Source organism: Dasypus novemcinctus, chromosome 14, assembly GCF_030445035.2.
Source record: "Dasypus novemcinctus isolate mDasNov1 chromosome 14, mDasNov1.1.hap2, whole genome shotgun sequence".
NCBI lineage: Eukaryota > Metazoa > Chordata > Mammalia > Cingulata > Dasypodidae > Dasypus > Dasypus novemcinctus.
The window spans coordinates 96,826,336-96,846,948 of NC_080686.1; the positions used below are offsets into that span (position 1 = coordinate 96,826,336).

The window sequence follows — 20,613 nt, forward strand, 5'->3', positions numbered from 1 at the left end:
GGAGGCAGGGAGCAGCGGGGATGCCACCAGCCACGGGAGGTCTGCAGCCACCAGAGCCGGGAAGAGGCGAGGGAGGGGGCGTGCTCCTGGGGACACTGTGACGTCAGACTTCTGGCCCTGGAAGGGACGGGCTAGTACCTGCTGTCCAGAGTCCTCCGCATGGGGTCCTTTGGCCCAGCAGGGCGGGAACCGACAGCCTCCTCCTGGGCTGCCTGGCCAGGCCTGGGGTTGCTGCCGGAGGACCAGGCTTCCGGCTCCAGCAAGTCCCGGGGTGCTCCAAGCCTGCTTTTCCGGTCTGTGTGCTCATCCCTGCCTCTCTGAACAGCCTGACAGTTACACAAGAAAGCAGCTAAGAGAGACTGTAACAGGTCCTCAGGAGACATTTTTAATAAGAAAATGAAAAGGTGTCAAATGCCTACTTTATGCCAGTCTGAAGCCAGCCCAGCAGATTGCACATCCTCACCCCTGATTATAAATCTTAGCTCGTTATTATAAATACCATTAAGGGAGGGATACTATCGCATTTGCCGTTCTTTGCCCCTCCAAGCTCCTCGGTGCCCGGCCCACCCGGTACAACCGCGTCGTAACCGCGGTGGCTTGCTAGTGTGCCACTGCGTTTCATCAACCCCCGACAATCCTGTGACGGAGGTGCCGTATCCCCAGTCACAGGCGGGGAGGGTGCAGGTGGTGAAGGGCTCCTCCAAGGTCGCGCAGGCGGCGGGTCGCAGAGCCGGGGTCTGCACAGAGGCGTGTGGGCTCCAGCCCGGGAGCGCGGCCCGACACCCAGCGGAGGGGCCTGCTGGAGTGACTACTTGGCTCCCTGAGTGAAAAAGAAGGCAGCGGGATGACTGACAAGACGCCGGCCTGGCGCCCGTGGCGGGGGTGGGGGCTGCCTCCTTGCCCAGGCTTCGCCGTTTCTACCCCCGCCTCAGTCTCCCCGTCCATCCAGGCGGAGGGCCGGAGGGCCCCTCAGCTGCGGGGACGTCAGGAGCACCTGCGAGAGTGAGGATGTCGAGGCTGCCTGGTTTCCCAAGGGGGTCCCCACGCCCACGGCAGGAATTTTAAGAAAGTTCTTCAGCCTCACAGAGGCGAGGTCTCCCCCCGGACCACCTGGTGCTCCCCAGGAGCCCCTGAGGGAGCCAGATCCCTCCCCGAGGCCTCCCAGAGGCCACGCCCCTCCCCAGGCGGCCCAGGGGCCCATAGCCGGATCCCCAGGCCCCAACCCTGCACAGCATCCCAGGCCTTCCAGCCTCAGAGCTGCTCAAGGGTCCCGCCGAGGCCTTGATCATGGCTGTGTCCCAGTCTAGCTCCTCCCTCCTGCCCAATCCCCTTGCTTCCTGCCCACGGGGACCGATGGGGAGCGCACCCAGTCCAGCTCCTCCCTCCTGCCCAATCCCCTTCTTGCCCACGGGGAAGGGTGCGGGGCACACCCCCACATATCTCTCCCTCAGGGTCTGCTTCCCGTGAACCCAAACCAGGACAGTGGTGTTGCGGTTGCTTCTCTTTTCCAGATGAAGAAACAGAGGGCCCAAGTGGTGATGTGACGTCCCTCAGCCATACAGATGGCAAGCATGCCGCTGCTGAGGCCTAAGGGCTGCCTCCCAAGTTTGGGGGCAAATGGGTGCTGAGGTCTACCACCAAGTCTACCTACCCTCTCTCCAAACAGACCAGGCGCCCCCTCGCCTTTGTGATATCCTAGCCCCCTACGTTTAGTGTCGTGGGTGCCTTGATTCATCTAGCCATGTGCACCTGTTGAACCTTGGTCACCGATCCGGGTACAGGGGAGACACATGTGGATATAGAGGACCTGTGGTCCAGAGAGAGAGGCAGACAGACAGATAGCCACCTCGGCCAGGAGCACTGCCATGGGAGGAGCAGGCATGGGCCACCAGGAGATTGTAAAGGGGGGGGTCGCCTGGCCCCACCCTCCCAGAGCTTACATCCCAGGGGTGCAGCCTATTTGTAAACAAGCAGGTTAGATAAAATAATTCTAGAAAGCTCCAAAAGGTAGGTAGGGAAGGAAGCTCGTGCTTGATGTGACAGGCCTGTGTCGGAGGGGCCATGGCCAGCCACTGGGCCTGCCACCGCCTGCACGCTCTCGGCCCTGGTCAGGCTGGTGGACCCCTCCTCTCTGCACCGCCTGCACGCTTTCTGCCCTCCCTCAGCCCTTTCCTGGGTCTTCCAGGAAGACCTCTCTCTGCCTTCCTAACCTGTTTAGCTCCACGACAGCGCCCTGCATTCACTTGCTCCATTCTCTGTGCTTGTCTCCAGGGGAAACTGATTACCTTTGTTCTCCCAGCACCCAAAGTAGGTCCTGGTCCAGAGTTAGCAAACTATGACCTCTGGGACAAATATGGCCCTTCAAATGTTTGGTAAATAAAGTTTAACTGGAACTTTATGTTTGTCTGCACGGTATCTATGCCTGCTTTCCTGCTATACCGGTAAAGCTGTGTAATTGCAACACAGGCCACACAGCCCACAAAGCCTAAATTATCTACTGTCTGGCCCTTTATGAAAATAGTTTGCCAACCCCTCCCTTTAGACAATGCTCACTCAAATAAACAAATAAAAATGAATCGATGATGGACTGATCGTTTCCCAGAATCAGGCCAGTTGCCTAAAACTGAAGTGGGGTCAGTTATACACAGTGGTTAGAGACGAGCTTTCAGATACAGTCCTACCAAATCAAGAAAAACAAAACACCTAGTATCCAAAACCATCTTTTTTTAAATTTTCTTCATCTTCTTTTCTGCCTTGTTGGAGCAATATCAAATTCCAACACATGGTGGAAATTTTAATCCGTAAAGCTGATCTAGCTTGGTTTCAGATTTCTCCAAAGCACCTCTCCCTCTCTAGGCATCAAGCCAGGGTGGGGGGTGGTGTTGGTTGCTATTTTAAGGCCACTGAAAACTGAGCATGGGCAACGGAAGGCCGCTGGCCTCTAGTGAGTGCCTGCCGCCCACTGGGCACATTTTATGTCGTTGCAGACGACAGTCACAATAATGCAGGTAGCAGGAATTGAATCCTTACGTGACAGAGGAGGCAGCTGAGGCTCAGAGAGGAGAGATGGCTCTCCCAACACGACACTGCTCAGAAAACCCAGATTTTCCTGAATTAAATTCCCTGCTTCTTACATCGTTGCAGTTTGCAATTGAATAAGCACAGTTCCATGTGTGTTGATGAAAGGGGGGCATGAGGGGGGCAATTAAAGAGTGGGGAGTGTGGGGTATGAAGGTTCTTTGTTCTCCTCCTTTCTGCTGCTCAGCTATAATCAAATCCTTCTTGACTACTCAAAGGCTGTTTTCTGCTCCAGCAGATGGAGCACGGTCAGGGCCTTGGGTCATAGGACACGTGCATACCCTCATCGGTGCATGGACATTTTGGCTGAGATGCAGCCCTCGTGGCTGAGAATGCTGGTGACTGTGGGTGAGGCCGACTGATTTGGATGGAAGGAGCAGTGTGGCACGAGGACTGTCCGAGGACGAGGGGTGGGAGGAGAGCTGGCCTTTGACTCCCCGTGTTACAAAGGTCTCCGTGCCAGTGTACTGCTGTCCTTCCCATGTAGGGGCTGGAGAGGCCTCGGGGAATGTGCCAGAGCCTGAAGCACGCTGGCATGGGAGCGTTATTTTTGTCAAAAGCAGCAAAATCAGAACAAATGAGTGTCCATTCATGAGATATAACCCCGTGACAGTGTATTGTGCCTTCTCCCTCCATTTTAGTTCCCTTCCAACTCTGGCACTTGCCTGGCAGGATATATTTGTGCATATTCTTTGATCGGTTACATTTTCTTCAGTCTTGCCTGTACATTAAAATCACCTATAGAGCTTTTTAAAGCTGCCAATGCCCAGAACCTACCCCAGACAACTCAGTCTGCAAGCTAGTAATATTTTGTTTGATCTCTGGATATATGTCTACTCTGCAGCAGAGTTTGAGAACCACGAGTGCCAGACCAGTTTGACTTTAGTAAAATTTTTCCCAGGTGATAGGTCTGCCTGACTCCAGTGCTCGTGTTGTTGTTGCACAGATCGCCTCTGTAGACGGGTTTAGGACAAGCCTCAGACACCAGGGGACACTGAAACAGTGGAGGAGGGGCGCTGCGTGAGCAGGCAGCAGACAGGCTCCACTCTGCATGCTCAGTCACTGCACCCGTTCTCCTTCTGCCTGGGGGAGGTAGGCACCATGCTAGCTGCAGGGGAACCCAAGAGGAACGGAGGCCAAGCTCTTCCTGAGAAGGTCATGTTTGCTTGATTCAAATCCTGGCTCATTTGACTCATCATCTCAGCATTGCCTGGGAGTTGGGCAGAAATGCAAATCCTTGGGCCCTACTGCAGAGTTACTGAATCGGTAATTCTGGCAATGGGGTTGAACGGTGTGCATTTCACAAGCACTTTGGGTGATTCTGATGCTTAATGACTGGGTTAGCCTTTTGACCTGGGTCGTGTGAGATGGGGTTTCAGAGCCTCATTCTCTCTCATTGGAAGATGCAGATGATAATTTGGATTTCAAAGGGTGGCACAACCTCATGCATGCATTATCCGGCAAGTAGTACTTATTGAAGCCTTGCACCAAGCCTACGAAGCGGCACCTCATTGTACAGATGAGGAAATGGGGGTGCAGAGACCCCAGCTCACTGGACCCGATGCCCTTCCTCCTGATGCAGCCACAAAGCTAGGTCCAAAGAAAGATGTTGAGGCTGAGCGACATCCCCAAAAAAGCCAGGCCACCATGGCCCCAAGAGCAGCCTCTTCTTTCTAGAAAGACTGAAAAAAGCAGAAACAGGATTCTCTACCCAGTAAGGCATGTTTTCCTATGGAGGTGCAAAAGGGTCTTAAAATGAGACCAAATGACAGAAGACAACGAGAGACGTAGGTTAAAAGAGGGAACCAAATTATTTATTAAAAAAATATAAGCACCTTCTGCCCCCACAGGTACCAGAAAGAGAAAGTTGAAGACAGTCTCATTAGAGGTTGAGGACAGGGGCAGACAGAAGGGCTGGGTGGGCAGCTGGGCTCAGGGACAGGCGGACTGGGGTGGGGACTTCCACTCTGCCTGTCACTGCTGTGTGTCCTGGAGCCAATCACTTGACCTCCCTGAGCCTCTGTATAATGGAGAACAGTAAGCAAGGCTGAGAGGAGTGTCACACACAACACTGTGGCATGCAAATCCCAGTCGTGGACTCTGATTCTCCACAGTTGCTGAAAGGATGGCCTTAGGAGGAAAAAGTGACTTAGTGTCACCCCCGCTTGCAGAGGTGAGCATGTGGCCAATGCTGTTCTTTGGATCATGGGTCCTGTGCTAAGTACTATTCAGGTGTAAGCTCTTTTACTCCTCACAACTTTCCAGACGCAAACTCCTTTTGTATTGATAGCCTGGCCCAAACACAACAGGTATGTGTGTGTCCCAAATGGCACAGCTGCTAATGGGACATGGGGGTGAGAATTAAGGTAAACCATTCTAACCTCCCATTTTCTAGATGGAGAAACTAAGGCCTGGAGAAGATAAGACACTTGCCAGGATATCCCCATGAGCAGGATTCTAACCTTAGCCCTGTGATGCTTTTGCACTACTTAAGAGCAAAGAGAAAGGGAGCCCAAATGTCTGGTTCAGATCCCACTCTACTATTTCCCAGCTGTGTGACCTCGGACAAGTCTCTGAACCTCCCTGTGCCTTAGTTTCTTCACCTAATTAATAGGGAATAGCAGTGCCAAATGAATGGGGTGACTGCAAGTTTAACCTTTACATTTACACACCCAGAGACAGACACTGTAAAATGCAGAGCTAAGTATAGAGCACACCTACCAACCCAAGCATATCAGAACTGCACATCATGATTACATGCCTTTTTAATAAAGTGGTTAGAAGCAGCATCTTTGTGGTCAAACTGACACAGGTTCAAGACCCACCCATGTAATCTTATCCAAGGCGCTCCATGTCCCTGACTCATAGTTTCCCCAGCCATGGCCTCTGTGATCTGTGAATGGCTGTGATGTGTAAAAACATGAAACACCTGTAAAGCCCTACACAGGCCTGGAAGGTAGATGGAATCTGTTGGATGGATTATTGTGGCGATTATGTGACCCTTAGCAGGGCAGTTTGTTGCTTTCTGCAAGCAAAGGAGGGGACAGCAGCTCTGTCACACCAGCACCATTTTTTGTTCGTTTGTACGGTTTTTGTGTTTTGTATTTTGGTTTGACCTTTATTTTAAAATCCATAAAACATTACAATTATTGCTTTGTGCAGCTGACATTCATTTATATCCAGTACTCCTTTGCGCCTACATTTCCATGGTTCTTCTTGGGATAGTTTCCCTCTTGATTAAAGAACTGTTTTTACTTAGTATTTCTTTCGGTTTTGGTTTGTCTGAAAACATCTTGTTTTCATCTTCATTTTTGAAAGATATTTTTACTGCCTATATAGAATTCTGATTGGCAGTTATTTTCTTTTTGCAATTTAAAGTTATCATTCCATTGTCTTCTGGCCCGCATCGTTTCTGGTGAAAAGTCGGCTATTGGTCTTGTTCTCTTGACAGAAATCTGTCTTTTTTCCCCCTCTCCCTCCCTTCTTCCTCCCTCCCTCAAGCCCTCTGTCCTTCCTTCCCTTCCTTCCTTCTTTCAATAATAAAAAAGTATAACGATCCTATAGAAAAGTGCACATGGCTTAAGTGTATATACAGCTGGATGTCCCCAAAATGAACACATCCAGGCACACAAACATCAGCAAACAGATAAAGAAGCAGCTGGTGAGCAGATCTCCAAGTCCTCCCTGTCACATTGCTTTCAGCAATTACCCCCAAGACTGCCCAACACCCAACTTCCAATACCATCACCATGGAGCAAAGTTCCCTGTGTTTGTCCTTGATTAAATGGGCCCAGGCAGTAGGCACTCCTGAGCCTGGCTTCTTGTGCTCACCATGATGCTTGAGCAACTCCTCCATGCCACACGTGTTCTCATGGATGCTTTGTTCCCAGTGCTGCACGATACTCACTGCGTGAAGATTCCACATTAATTTACTTATTCATTCGATAAAGGATGGAGTGGGCTTTGGGTGATGTCCAGTGATGGACAGAGCTTCTCTGACAGTCCTGGTCCGCATCTCTGGTGAACATAGCTAGGGGTGGAATGCTGAGTCCCAGTGCGTGCATGCATTCGGCTCTGCAGATGCTACCAAACAACAGAAAGTGTTTGTGATTCCTACCAGCAGCGGCTAAGAGGTCCAGCAGCTGCACCCCTTCCCTGACCTTGGGAAACTTGGTCTTTTTCATTTTAGCTTTCCAGAAGGTGCTGTGCCACTGTTTAATCACAATGAGGGCACCCTTACTGGACTGGAAACCACAAAGTCACAGGCCATTGCAGACCAGAAGGCAAAGCATTTGGACAGGAAGCAGAGGCAGGAGAAGGGGCATCTAGCAGTTACACATCCTGAGGTCAGAGAGAGCATTACTATTCTCATTTTACAGATGAAGGAAGCAAGGCTCAGAAAGCTGCAGTGACTCACCTAAGACTACACAGCTCCTGGGATAGAGGATCTGACCAAGGTCGGCCGGGTCCCTCTTCAGCCCTGGCACGTGAGCCGCACCGCACGAAGACACTCAGCTTCCAGCCCGTACTTTGGGGGCACCCTGCTGCCAGCTGCTCTTGCATGCTTCTGCTTGCCCCCTTCCCCTGCCCACCTGCCTCAGAAGCCTCAGTGCAGGCCAGGCATCAGAACATGGGATTCTATTTCATTCTTATTCTGAGTCACAGACAGGAGACAGAGTCTCAGAGGGCAAAACGCCTCGCCAGAGGCCATGCAGCTAATGGGGGGCTGAGCGGTATCAAGCTGCCCACACCCCACCTGGCTCCCTCTGTGGCTGCTAGAGCAGTGGTGAGAAAAGGAGAACACAAAGCTCTTTTTCATTTTCTTGGCATGAAATGATGTTTGTCCTGAGACATAAGGTGACAACTGTTTCCAAATGGTGTGTGTACGTGTTCACACAGCCTCACCAGAGTGGCCCCAGAGTGTCAAACACAGCTCGACTCTTTATTTTGATTTCTACACAGTCACTAGAGCAGGTCTTGCTCACAGGACTCTGTAAATGAGTTCCTGAAAGGGTCAAGTGTATAAGTGTGTGTTTGGGAACACACACAAACACTCAGCAGGCACATAGAATGGGCTTTGTCAATGCCCCTATCTTGAGGATGAACAGTGAAAGGACTGAGGATTATAAGGATCCATTGCCCAGGGTGCTGCATGAGATTCCTGGAATGTTAGGAAACGTGTTTGCAGTTCAGTCCTGGGTCCTGGATGTGACCCAGACATAGAGGCAGGTAAGGAAACTGGCAGGTCATAGCTGTCTGTCCACTCTCCCATCTATACATTCATCTACCCATCCATCCATCTATCCACCCATCTGTCATCCATCCATCATCCATCCATCCATCCATCATCTGTCCATCATCCATCCATCCATCTATCCATCCATCCATCATCTGTCCATTATCCACCCACCCATTCATTCACCTATTCATCCATTCATCCAGCCATTCATCCATCCATCCAACCACCCATCATCCCTAATATTTACCAGGCACTGAACTAGGTATAGAGATGAACAAGACACAGTCCTGGTCCTCATGGCAATTTGGAGAGGTGAACTTCAGGTTGGATTCCGGCTATTCTGTGTGAACAGTGCACTGACTTTCTGCAGGGATGTGGGCACTCCACGAGGGCAGAGCATTGCCTTTCCTGCCCACCACTGTGTCTCTCATATCTACGATTGTTTCAGGATTTGCTTTTTGGATGTTCACAGTTCAGCAGGAAGAGAAATCAAGTAATTACTAAATTGTAACCTAACTAGGAAAATGCAGCAGCAGGGTCAAAGTAGTGTGGGGGTCCAGGAGAAGTAGTGGCAAAGCCCTGTGGAGGGTGTGAAGAGTCACAAAGCAGGTGGTCTTTGAGCTGGCCTTGAAAGGGAAAAGGCAATTCGCAGGACCATGAAAGAGGACAGTGAGAGCCATTAAAATGGGACCTTCCCAAACCCTGAAGACCCAATCTTGGTTGAAATGACAGCACCTCACACCATGTGAAGGTCCACCCAGATGACCGATGTGGAAGGCTAAGCAGAGTCACAGCACCTTGGATGATTTAAGGGAGGGAGTTGGCCTTAGGTGGAGATGGTGTCACTCTTGACACCACAGTCATTCATAGTGTTTGCCGGATTTCAACAAAACTCCCAGCTATTGAGTTTGAGAGAAATAGGACCCTAGAGGCAACCACACTCACTAGGTTTTAAGTTCATTCATTCATTCACTCATTTTTGTATGCTTTTATGGCAGCAGATCTCTTTCTGCAAAAGCACTCTTACATGTACCTTCTAAATAAACTAGACCAACTGCAGTTACTTGGGTTGAAAGTAGAAAGGGGGAAACTAGCCACGACCCCACCCCTTCATCTATCGTGAGCCCCAGTGGCAGCTTCCATGGAGCTTCTGGACTTCCAAGGAACACGGTTGGAAAACCTCACCTTTAATATAAGAAATAAGACCCCAGAGGGACTGCGACTCGCTTCTGCCCACCAAGTGTGCCCATGGCAGAGCTGAGCAGAAACCTCAGGCTTCCCGGCCCAGAGCACTTTCTTTCCACTAGGGCGCCCAGGAAATCTAGCCACACAGGGGACACGGGAAGAAACGAAGGTCTGGAAAGGCCACCTGGGACTCCTTCTCACACAGTGAGGATGGCAGGACCCGCTTCAGAGACTTGGGCCCACAGCCCCTGACACTACTTGCTGCTACCCCAGCTCTGCGATGGCTGATGAGAAGGCCCAAGCCTGGGGAGCGCAGCAATAAGCATTTAGCCCTGCTCTTGCCACATAATAGCTACACAATCTTGGGCAACACATTCATCTTTCTGAGACTCAGTTTCCTCATCTGTAAAATGGGAACATATTGAGAAGATTAAATGAAACAAACTGTGTCAAGGACAAAGCCATGGCTGGCACAGAGTGGGTGTTTGATAAAGTATAGATCTTTGATAAATTCTCTTTTCCTCCTTTACCTCACCAAACCTTTTATTAGACATATTTTCCACTTGACCCTGCAGTTGCAGACTTCTCAGATAGTAACTATAAGAACAAAGTTCTCCTTTCTCAAATCACCAGTTCTTTAAAAAGAGCTATCCTTTTAAACATAGCCAAAATGGCTCTGTGCTGCTCCCCATCCACCTCTGCCTCTTGATTCTTTTAATCAAGGGCTTTGTGAGCACCTGGAATAATCTGGAACAATAAGAACGGCAAGAAGGGCCAGGAGCAAGTGGCAGAAACTCTCCTGGGCTCTTCAATTCTGCTGGGACTGTTTACTGGAAAGCTCAAACTGGGCCTAGGAGAACAATAGAAGACTTTTTTGTTTTCTTTTTTTTTTAATGGCCAATAATTGTTACAAAAAACATGGAAAATTTTAGGGATATTGAGAAAAATTTTCATAGTAGCCCAAACATGGAAGCTAAGTGTCCATAAACAGATGAATTGATAAAGAAAATGTAGTATAAACATACAAAGGACTACTATTCAACCGCAAAAAGGAATGAAGTCCTGACATATCCTACAACACAAATGAACCTCGAAGACAACATTGTGTGAAATAAGTCAGACACAAAAGGACAGAAATGTATGATTCCACTTATATTGAATATCTGGCATTAACAAAGTCATAGAGACGGAAAGTAGATTAGAGGTTACAGGGTCCTGTGCAGGGCCCGGGGGTGGGGAGCTAGTGCTTCCTGGGTATGAGTTTCTATTTGGGGTGCAGGAAAGTTTCGTAATGGGTGGGTGCGGTCACCCCTCGGGCTGAAGTGTGGTTTGCTGGCCTGGCGAGGGGAGCGGCCGTGGCAGGCCAAGCCGCTGCCCCCATAATAGGGTAGTTGGTCGGGCCCACCGCCACCCCTGAAGGAAGCTCGGCATGGGCGCAGAGTGCCCTCAGGTCTCCCCTTCTCGGCAGCCATGCTTCCGCGGCCGCCCCTCCTCCCAGATGGCACCACCCGATGCCTTGTGGGGCGGCACCCTTCTTCTTCCTTCTCCCTGCGCAGGCGCAGGGCAGAAAATTCCAGTCTGCCCTTTTCCCCTCCCCCGACAGCAGCAACAGCCAGGTGTGGGCGGAAAAATCCAGTCTGCCCTTTTCCCTTCCCCGACAGCAGGAACAGCCAGGCGTGGGCGGGAAACTCAAGCCTGCCCTCCACCCCAGCAACAGCAGCCACCAATCCCTAAACCCTGCCCCTTCCCCCAGTAACAGCGACAGCCAATCCCTAATCACCACCCCTCCCCCGTCCAGTACCGCCCACTGACCTTTCGCCGGCAACCAATCAGAACGGGGCGTGGCTTCGACCAATCAGCCTTCCCCAGCCCCTATAAAACTGTTGCCTCTCCCTCAATAAAGTGGACCTGCATGTTTACCTTGTCTCCACGGTAGTTCTTCTGCCGTGCGCCCTCCAGTCCTGAGAGCCCCCGACAAGGGCCTGGCCTCCCTTGTCCCCAGTTCGTCGCCTGCTTCTCCGGGCGACCCCTTCGTCGCCGGCTTCTCCGGGCGACCCCTTCGTCGCCGGCTTCGCCGGGTGACCCCGTCAGCCGAACCGCGCAACCCCTTGTGAGACCGACCCCTCGTCCCAAGTGGGACCGACCCCTCGTCCCAGGTGGGACCGACCCCTCGTCCCAAGCGGGACCGACCCCTCGTCCAGAGCTGGACCGACCCCTCGTCCGCAGCCAGACCCCACCTCTACCGACCGAGCAAGCCGCCGCAGGTGGGGATTATGGTAACACACCATTGTAAATGCAATTAATGTCTACCTAAAATGGTTAAATTAGCCAATTTTATGTTACATATAAGGAGAGAGGCTTTGACTTAGTTTGCATTATTCCTATTTATGACCCATCACTGAGAGTCAATCGGTGCCAAACCCTGGTTTAAGCTTTGGGGAGTCAGAGCTGGATTAGCACGAGGCTCCCCAACCGGGACTCGTCTGTCACAAACGCACGCGCTGCCCAGCCCCTCCCCTGGCGGCAAGGCCTGCGCACATTCAGAGGAGCTGTACTGAATCTTTGAGTCATCTACCAACCGGGGTTCAGGGAGGCCTCCCTGTGGGTGCGGGCATAAGTGCTGCCCGAGCTGTGTCTTGAAGGACAGGAGTGTAGGCAGCGCAGGAGGGTGTGTGTGACGAGGGGATGGAGTGTTCCAGAAGAGGAAGAGCCAGTGTGGCCGCTGGGAGCCCCCAGACCTGCAGGGCCAGGCGGCCCAGCTGCGCTCCGTGGGGGTGTGTGTGAGGTGAGGCTGGAGAAGAGGAGGACCCACGGGGCCCCAGCTCTGAGGGAGCCAGCTCTCCTCTCTGCCGCTCTGGGGGGCTGATGGAGGGTGGAAGCAGGGGAGTGGAAGCAGCTGGCACATATCTGAATGTACGCTGGCAAGACTGAGGAGACTGTCGTCGCAGGGGCAGACCCAGGGCCAGGCAAGATGCCCGGGGGCCGTGGAGCGAGAGCCACCTGGGAGAGCAGGGGACAAGAGCGGGGCCCTGCCGGGAGCAGGAGGCAGGGGGCAGGAGGCGCTGGCCAGAGTGGGCGATTCATTTGATGGAACGAGGCCAGCATGGGGCGGACTCCCAGGTCCCTGAATGGGTGGCTAGGGGACGCTGGGCCACTCCCTGAGAGAAGAGAAGGCAGAAGAAGGCACGCGTCCAAGGGCCGGCCCGGTCCCCCAGGCGCCCCCTCTCCCGACTGGAGCCGCTGAATTAAATCCCCAGGGGTTGACTTGATGCTTCTTGTCTTCGGAAGGCAGGAAAAAGAATGTGTTTGATGGTGCAGGGACCCTGATTCAAGTGTTGCTTAGAAACGTCAGCTTCTAAATATGTCGCAGTTGACCCTTCACCACCATTCTAATGAAAGAAAACAAAGAAGGTCCGAGTGTACAGGCGCTGGGAGCCTGTCGGACTTGCCCCCGGCGTCCCTCTGCCACTTCCTTCCCCGTGACTGCGGGAGGCGATTTAACCTCCTGTGTCCTAATCTTGATTTTGACTGGGGAGGCTGCGCCCAACCTGCAGAAACCGCTGCCAAAGAGATAAGATAGTGTCGGTGAAGAGTTTAATATCACGGTCAGCGCCTCTGAGCTCAGAAAACGTTTCTTCTTTTAATTAATCATTGTGGTGGAGAGTAAATATCAAAACCACCCCTTCCCCCTGACCAAGGGAACCCAGACGGAAAAAATAAAGCGAGCTTTCAAAGCCAAACAGCCGCTTAGGGGAAGAGAATGCTTTCCCTTGTGGGTTGTTCTGCCTCCTAGTCCTGAGTTCCCACTGCCACGTCGGGGGGGCCCCCTCAGGGGTTCTCAGCAGCAGTTTCCTTCTAGATCTCAAGGGTCTGAGCGGCTCCAAAGCAGCCATTGAGAAATGGGTAGTCACTGGGTGGCCTCCAGGAGTTCAGCACTCGGGCTCGGCCACAAGGCTGCTCAGGCCAGTGCAAAATCTGGCTTTACAAGAAAAAGAAATACGTTCAACTACTTGTGCGTTCTACACAGTGATAATAGCCACTTCTATAAGCCAACAAATTTAAGTGATTGCTTTTGGATTCAGCCGGTCCACTTAACTCAAGTTTCCTTGAGCACATACCATGAGCAGATGGGGGCTTGGTGCTTTCCCCACTTGTTCTCCCAGAGGACTCACTACCTCCCTACGGGGTGGGGTGACCCCAAGTGGGCAGTTGAACAAGCTGAGTTTCAGAGCGGCCACCAGCCTGAGCAAACGACTGGCAAGGACTCTAACCTTTGTGCCACAGTGAACAGCAGAACTGACCGGTTGTTCAAGCACCTCAGGAGGTTTCCGTCCACCCGGTTCCTCTGGATGGACGCCGTGTCCTCTTAGTTGAACTGTGGTCCGACTGGTTGAGCCTGTGAACATAGAAATGGGACTGGCCTCATTTCTCCCAGGAGTCTTTCAGGCTAAAGTTGAGGGGTGGCCAAGTGAGCCAGGGGCAGAAATCCCGCCCCCCCCACACCCCTGACCTGAACCTGCAGGGAGGGACTGAGAGGGCTTCCCTTGGAAAAGAAGAGAAAACAAAGCAAGATGGATCTTGATGCATTAGGTTCTGCCCTGACTGGGTACAAAGCCTTGTGGGGGGAGGTTGAGAGGAATGAGTGGGCTGCGTGGGGTTAGCACCCCTCTTCTGCCTTCTCTTGGATGAGTGAACTCTGGCAAATTTAGTGTCTCCAAGGTTTCCACATCTGTAGAGTAGGGTGAAAAAAACAAGCTCTCGTGGAGTAGTGAGGTTAATAGCTCTCTACTAGAAATTGGTTCAAATTCAACTCTCCATCCTCAGACAGCAGACACAGAGCTGAGAGCAGTATGCAGTGCGGAGCGTGCAGGTGCCTGAGCCAGGTGGCCCGGGGTTAAGTCCCAGCTCTGCAGTGGCCTCATGACCCAGAGGCAGCTTATTTCATCTAAACCTCAGTTCCTTAATCTGAATATAAGATGGGAACAGTACCTATTTCATATGGTTACTCGGAGAATTAAATCTATGCCAAACAGCTCTTAGCCCGGCGCCTGGCTGTTGACACACTTAATAAATGTCAGGTATTAGTATCATTCTCCACCTGCATTCTCTCCATCTTCAAAGCGCTCGTGTGCTACTTACAATGAAGAGGGCAAAGGCACAAAGGGTAAATGGTGTTGAAGATGGAAATCATAAGCTCCAATCAAAAAAAAAAAAAAGAAAGAATGCCTGATTAATTGCCAAATAACCATAAGAATGGCTACTAATGTAGGCTTTGGGAAGCACGTGAGCCCAGATCAGGCTGGACAAAAGTGAGATCATATCAGGAGGTGGAATTTGGATTCAACGAGAGGGATGAGATATCTGGAAACAGTGGGGAAGTAGGAAGAAAACATCAGGCTCCAGGAGTGGATGAAGCTGAGGCAGAAAGCATCATGGAGCAGCAGGCTCACCGGCCCCCTGGCTGGCTGGGGGCAGGAGCCCAGGCGAAGATGGCTGGAAAAGGGGATCTGTGCCAGATGGTAAAGGGCCATGACAGCCAGGACTTAACCCTGCACCGTGACAAGTTTCCCTGTTCTGGAAGGTGGGTCTGTGGCCCTCTTTGGCTGAGGGACCAGGAGTGAGCAACCGTGATACTCCTGGTGAGAGAGAACAGGTTTGCATGCTGGATGGAGCATAATCAGAGATCTTTCTACTACAGTATCAGTCTTCTTTTTTTTTCTTGTTTTTTCTTGTTTATTTTTTTTCAGTGTCCATCACTTTAGTTTTTTAATTTTTAAACTTTAATTGCCTTTTAAAAGAATACATAGATCAGAAAAGATATTACATTAAAAAAATATAAGAGGTTCCTATATACACCCCACCCCCCCTCATCCCACTCCTCCCACATCAACAACCTCTTTCATCATCGTGGCACATTCATTGCATTTGGTGAATACATTTTGGAGCACTGCTGCACCACATGGATTGTAGTTTACATTGTAGTTTACACTCTCCCCCAGTCCATGCAGTGGTTATGGCAGGATATATAATGTTCAGCATCTGTCCCTGCAATATTATTCAGGACAACTCCAAGTCCCAAAATTGCCCCCATATCACATCTCTTCTTTCCTCTCCTTACCCTCAGCAACTACTGTGGCCACTTTCTCCAGATCGTTTCTACAATTTCTTCCATTGCTAGAGTCACAATAGTTCTATAATAGAATATCAGTAAGTCCACTCTAATCCATACTTTATTCCTCCATCCTGTGGACCCTGGGATGGTGATGTCCACTCCACCTCTAAATTGAGAGGGGTTTAGATCCCACATGGCTGATTGGTATAATATTAGTCTTAAAAAGTTAGAAAAATCAGAAAAGAAAAAAACACAAAGTGATTATCACCTGTCATCCATCCACCAAGAAATAATCAATCTTAGCTTTCTGATGAATTTCTGGCACTTTCTATTTCTTCTCCCATGGTTGAAATATACTACACATGCGACCAAATCCATGGTGGATGCTTTCCCAGGCTTGGGGTTAAGGCCAGTGGTTCTGGAACATGCTGTGCCCTTCCTGTCTCTGCTCCTCTTTCGGAACACTCTCGCCCCCTTGTGCCCCCTGCCTCTCGGGGGCCACTCTGGCTTTACTCCCCCAGGGTCCACTCTTGCATTTCTGATCAGAGCACATAGATTTTCCTTTGGAGAACCACTTTTCCCGCTTACTCAGTCCCTGCAGACCCAACAGAAGCCCAAGGACTTAAGGTGGCTTTAGCGAGGCCGCAGGCTCGGCCCCCGCACCCAGCTCTCTCTGACCTGGTCGTGGCTCTGAGGCCAGGGGAAGACTTGCTGTTCCTCAGAGTGGCCAAGGGTCTTCCGCTTGCTCTTGCCACTGCAGGGCTCTCTTACCTACAGTCATCTGGCTCAGTCCTCGGCCACTTCCCTTTCCGCTCACATGTTGTCTCCCACTCTCCCCTTTTTTAATAAGGCAGCCGCCACCATCACCACCATCGCTTCCCTGGGGCGCCACTCCCATTCCTTGGTTTATTTTCTTCTCCACACTTGTTCCACTTGCCACATTTGCCATCTTACTCATTTGCAAGCTCCCTGAGGGCAGAGACTTTCATCTGCTCTGTCTCCCTGCATCCTCAGCTCCCAGAGTGGGCCTCGGCCCCAGTGGTCCTTAAGAAGTGTTTTGGAAGGAATGTAGCTTGGAAAGGGCTGGTGGACCCTTCGCCCAGTCCTCTGAGTCCAGGAATGGCACGCTCCACTCCCCAAGCCTGCTTGGGCTGCACCTTCCACCCCTGGCAGGGATGGTAAAAACAGGACACACGCAGGCCAATGAATCACACGAGGCTATCAGCGGCACTGTTGGGAAGAGGCTCTTTTCTTCCCTGGAGTTGCTGAACTGGTAGCATGAGGCCTTGCAGCTGCATGAGGCCATTTCACCATTTCTTAGGGTAATGTGCCCGAAGATGAAGCTTGACAAGAAGAAAGCAAAGCCAAGACGTGAAAAGAGAGCTCTCAGGACCTCTGAACTGGCTTCCTCCTGCTAATTTTCTTGGGTCCACCCATACCTGTATTGATACCTCTGGATTTGTGTTTACTTGGGCCAATACAATCTCTCTTTTGTTTAAATCAAATGGAGTTGGGATTAAGTCCTTTGCAACAGAGTCTTGACTTATTTTAGTTCAAATGCTTCTTCCCAGGGGAAGCTTCCCTGCCTCTCTTGGCAGAAGGGTCTTGGACCCTTCTCTCTTAGCCAGCTCCTTAACTCCCTCCTCACAACTAAGCTGGTCATTGACCCATCTGACTCCCCACCAGCCCGGGTCCCCCTTGAGGGCAGGGACCAGGAACCGGCCATTTCTGGACATTCCATGTCAAAAAGAACGTCAAGTTCATAGATGATACCCAGTAATTATTTGTCAAACAGTTGAATGAATTATCTGCTTATTCCATTCTCTTGGGTAGGTTTCCTTCTGCTGTTCATCACTTTTCTCAAATATATCAGAGCCACACACATTTCTGGGTGGCAGGCCTCACTGGCCTTCTCCAATACTGATGTCTTTCCAAGGAGACTTGACTTCTCAAGAATGCAACCGAACCAGCCCAAGATGACCCAACCACCAGCCAGTGGAGTTAGGGAAGTGGCATTTCAAACAGATCAAGTTCAGCAAACTGAACTCTGCAGGGAATTAGAAATTCCTTTTGATAAGAAAAATACCTTTTATATCAAACACATAGAGTCAAAGGAATGAGTATGTGCTTTTAATAAGCTGTTCCATATTCTGAATTCGATTCTATTTTTTTTCAAAGAGGAACTAAAGGAAAATGGAATGGGAGGGAAGAAAAATTGATTCATATTGGCCGAGGTGGCCAAAATGTTCATTAGTAAGCTATACTTGGGGGGGGGAGGTGGAAGGGAGAGGGTGGTGGGAGAGTGGGGAATGCGTAGTGATTCGGGGGTTGTTGTAAGCCCCCCAAACAGGGGTATCGTTTGAAACCTTTGGTTTGGAACCACAGAACAATGGAAAGCTCCTGGCTTGGAAGCAGCCTGTATCTCCATCTTCTTTGAATTCTGGGAGCTCACGGCCCCACCTCCTGGTCCCAGGCCAGCCCAGAAGCCTTAGCTCCACTGTCCAGGGGGCTGGAAACTCATTCATGCCCACTAGCAGACCTCGGAATCAGGGTATCCTCTATTGTGTGCTGACCCATTCTCCCCGGGGGACGAGGTGACAAACACCCTCACCTGTCCCTTCATAGTTTTCCCATGCAGGGGGAGGGAATGACCCCAGCTGTCACACCCACTTGCCCAGTTGCCTAGGGAGGCCAAAGCAGCTTCCAAGAATCCCGGTGCAGAAGGCTGGGTGTGTGTGTGGGGTTGGGTCTAGGTCTCCTGGACTGGGAATCTGCAGACAGGGTCGCTAAACTGCCACTGACTCTGTATGTCCTTGCGAAATTCACTGGACAGCTTGACATCAGAGGGCACACTGACCTCTAAGACCCAACTGTGCTGATGTTATCACCCCTGTGGGGTTTCTCGCCATTGTAATTGGCCCATTTGGAAAGGAAAGTTTTTGTTGATGAGCAACAAGAAGAAATAACTGACCCTGGGCTAGATAAAGTGGTGAAAGAGGACCTGGCTGGTCCATTGTGGCACGGGCAGAACTGTGACTTATCTAACTCTGAAGGCAGTGAGCACTGGCAGTGTGGCTTCAGCCCCAGGACTCTGGCCCTTCAGCTCCTGGACCAGCTTACCTGATGAGCTTCCTAGCACCCACCACTCCCTCATTTCACATTCTTCTTGGCTCCTACCGTTGCAGGCCAGAGTCTCAGCTTTTATAGGGGACTTACCAATCCCTTCTCAAACTGGCTTCAGCCTCCCTCCAATCTTGCTTCATTTCTAGCCACATCCTCTGCTCTGCTTTTGAGTTTTCCTAAGCACGTTGTATTTATTCACCCTCCTGCACTGAGAGACACTTGTCCCCTAGCTTGGAGCACCATTTCCCCTCTTCTCTCTTTATCAAACTCTTACTCATCCTGCAAGAGCCAGGGCAAAGCACCCTTTCTCAAGGATACCCTTCCTGGCCTCTCCAGGCACATGGAGTTATACTCAACTTTAATTTCTGCAGCACTTTGGGCCACTCTCTCACCCCTCCCCGTTGTTCCCCCACCCATCTCCAATGTTTCCTGATGCCTCTGACAAATGCTTATTGAAAAGAGCTTGGCACTGAGATAGTGAGAGAGTCACATGTGCTTCCACATCTGTCTCCCTCCCTGGGAGGAAGCTCCTTGTGGGCAGGGGTCTGCCTAGTCCTCTCAGCAGGACATCTGAGTGACCAAGGTCTCAAGGCAACATTGGCTGTGGGTGTTCAGGGTGAGAACACCTGAGCCCTTAGCCTTTCCAGGCGAAGTCACCCAGGACCATGCCGAGCAGCACAGGTGGTCAAGGGCAGAAGCTGGCACTTGGTGGGTCCCACGCCCATGTGCTAAGTGATGAATGAGTGGGAAGGAGAGCTCTCTGGAGCAGGCATGGGGGCCTGACTGGGCTCCTGGGGACAGAGAAAGCATCTGGAGTCCTCTCTTCCTCCTGACGTGTGGGAGCACAGGGTGGAGCGAGATGCCCATGGAGAGCCAAGCTCCCTCAACCTCCTGACCAACGTGCAGACAACGGTGGTAGTCGGGGGAGGGTGGAGGAGGAGGGGGGTGGGAAGTGAAAGCTCATTTTCCCTTTTCTTCAGGAGTTGCATCCCAGAAACTTTGCAGTTACTCAGAGGAATCACAAATGAGGCACACAACTTGGAGTCCAACCACTCAAATCCATGGACTCTAAATATATACAGAGAGATAATGTATATGGCATGCATGTGTCTATAATTTATTCCCACTAACAAGACATTGGAAGTCTTGGCTCCTAGAGAAAATATATAAATTATTTGTTTCTGTAAATTATAGATGGCATCTTTATAATAAGCTCATATAAATCGTGCATGCATACTATAAATATATAATCCTGCTTGCTCACAGTTAGTGGCTGTGTGCTGGGTGCCAGACTCTGTGCTAAGCCCTTTGCATTCAGGACTTCAGCTTATCTTTATAGCTAGCCGGGGTGGTAGATATGAGGCATTGCTTCCCAATTTTCTCCCTTTAAACAGAATCTGTTTTTTTTTTTTTTATTAAAATATCGTATGAAAACTCTAATACCTGGGAGAGAGGAGTGTTTTGCTATCAGTTCGCCAACTCAACTTTCCTCATCCTTCCCCACGCTCTACGTGGAAAACCGCGCCAGAGGCAAGGGCACTAGATTCTGGCCCGGACGCTCCTCTCTGGCAGCTGTGTGGTTTGGAGCAAACAACTTAAATCTCTGAAGCCCACTTTTATGTGTCAATCCAGCTAGGCGGTAGAGCACCCAGTTGTTTAGGCCAACACTCACCTAGATGTGGTGGGCAGGCGTTTCATACATGGGTTAGCATCGGCAGGCAGTTGACTTTAAGCAAAGATGACTCTGGATAATGTGTTCTCATCCAATCAGTTGAAGACCTGAGGACCCCAAACAGGTTTCCAGGAGAAGAAGGAATTCCATCTCAGGACTGCAGCCTACGCTTCTCTCGGCACTGCCAGCCTGCCTTCCCGCCCT

At 51.0% G+C, this 20,613-nt stretch overlaps 1 long non-coding RNA gene across 1 annotated transcript; it reads right to left on the reverse strand.

Annotated features, from left to right (window-relative positions):
* Positions 1-369: 369 nt before the first annotated feature.
* On the reverse strand, positions 370-2,352 carry LOC139436378 (uncharacterized). The gene is made up of 2 exons (XR_011645595.1): positions 2,211-2,352; positions 370-820 (listed from the first exon to the last, which is right to left on the reverse strand). It is a non-coding gene; the product is annotated as an uncharacterized lncRNA (long non-coding RNA).
* Positions 2,353-20,613: the final 18,261 nt, after the last annotated feature.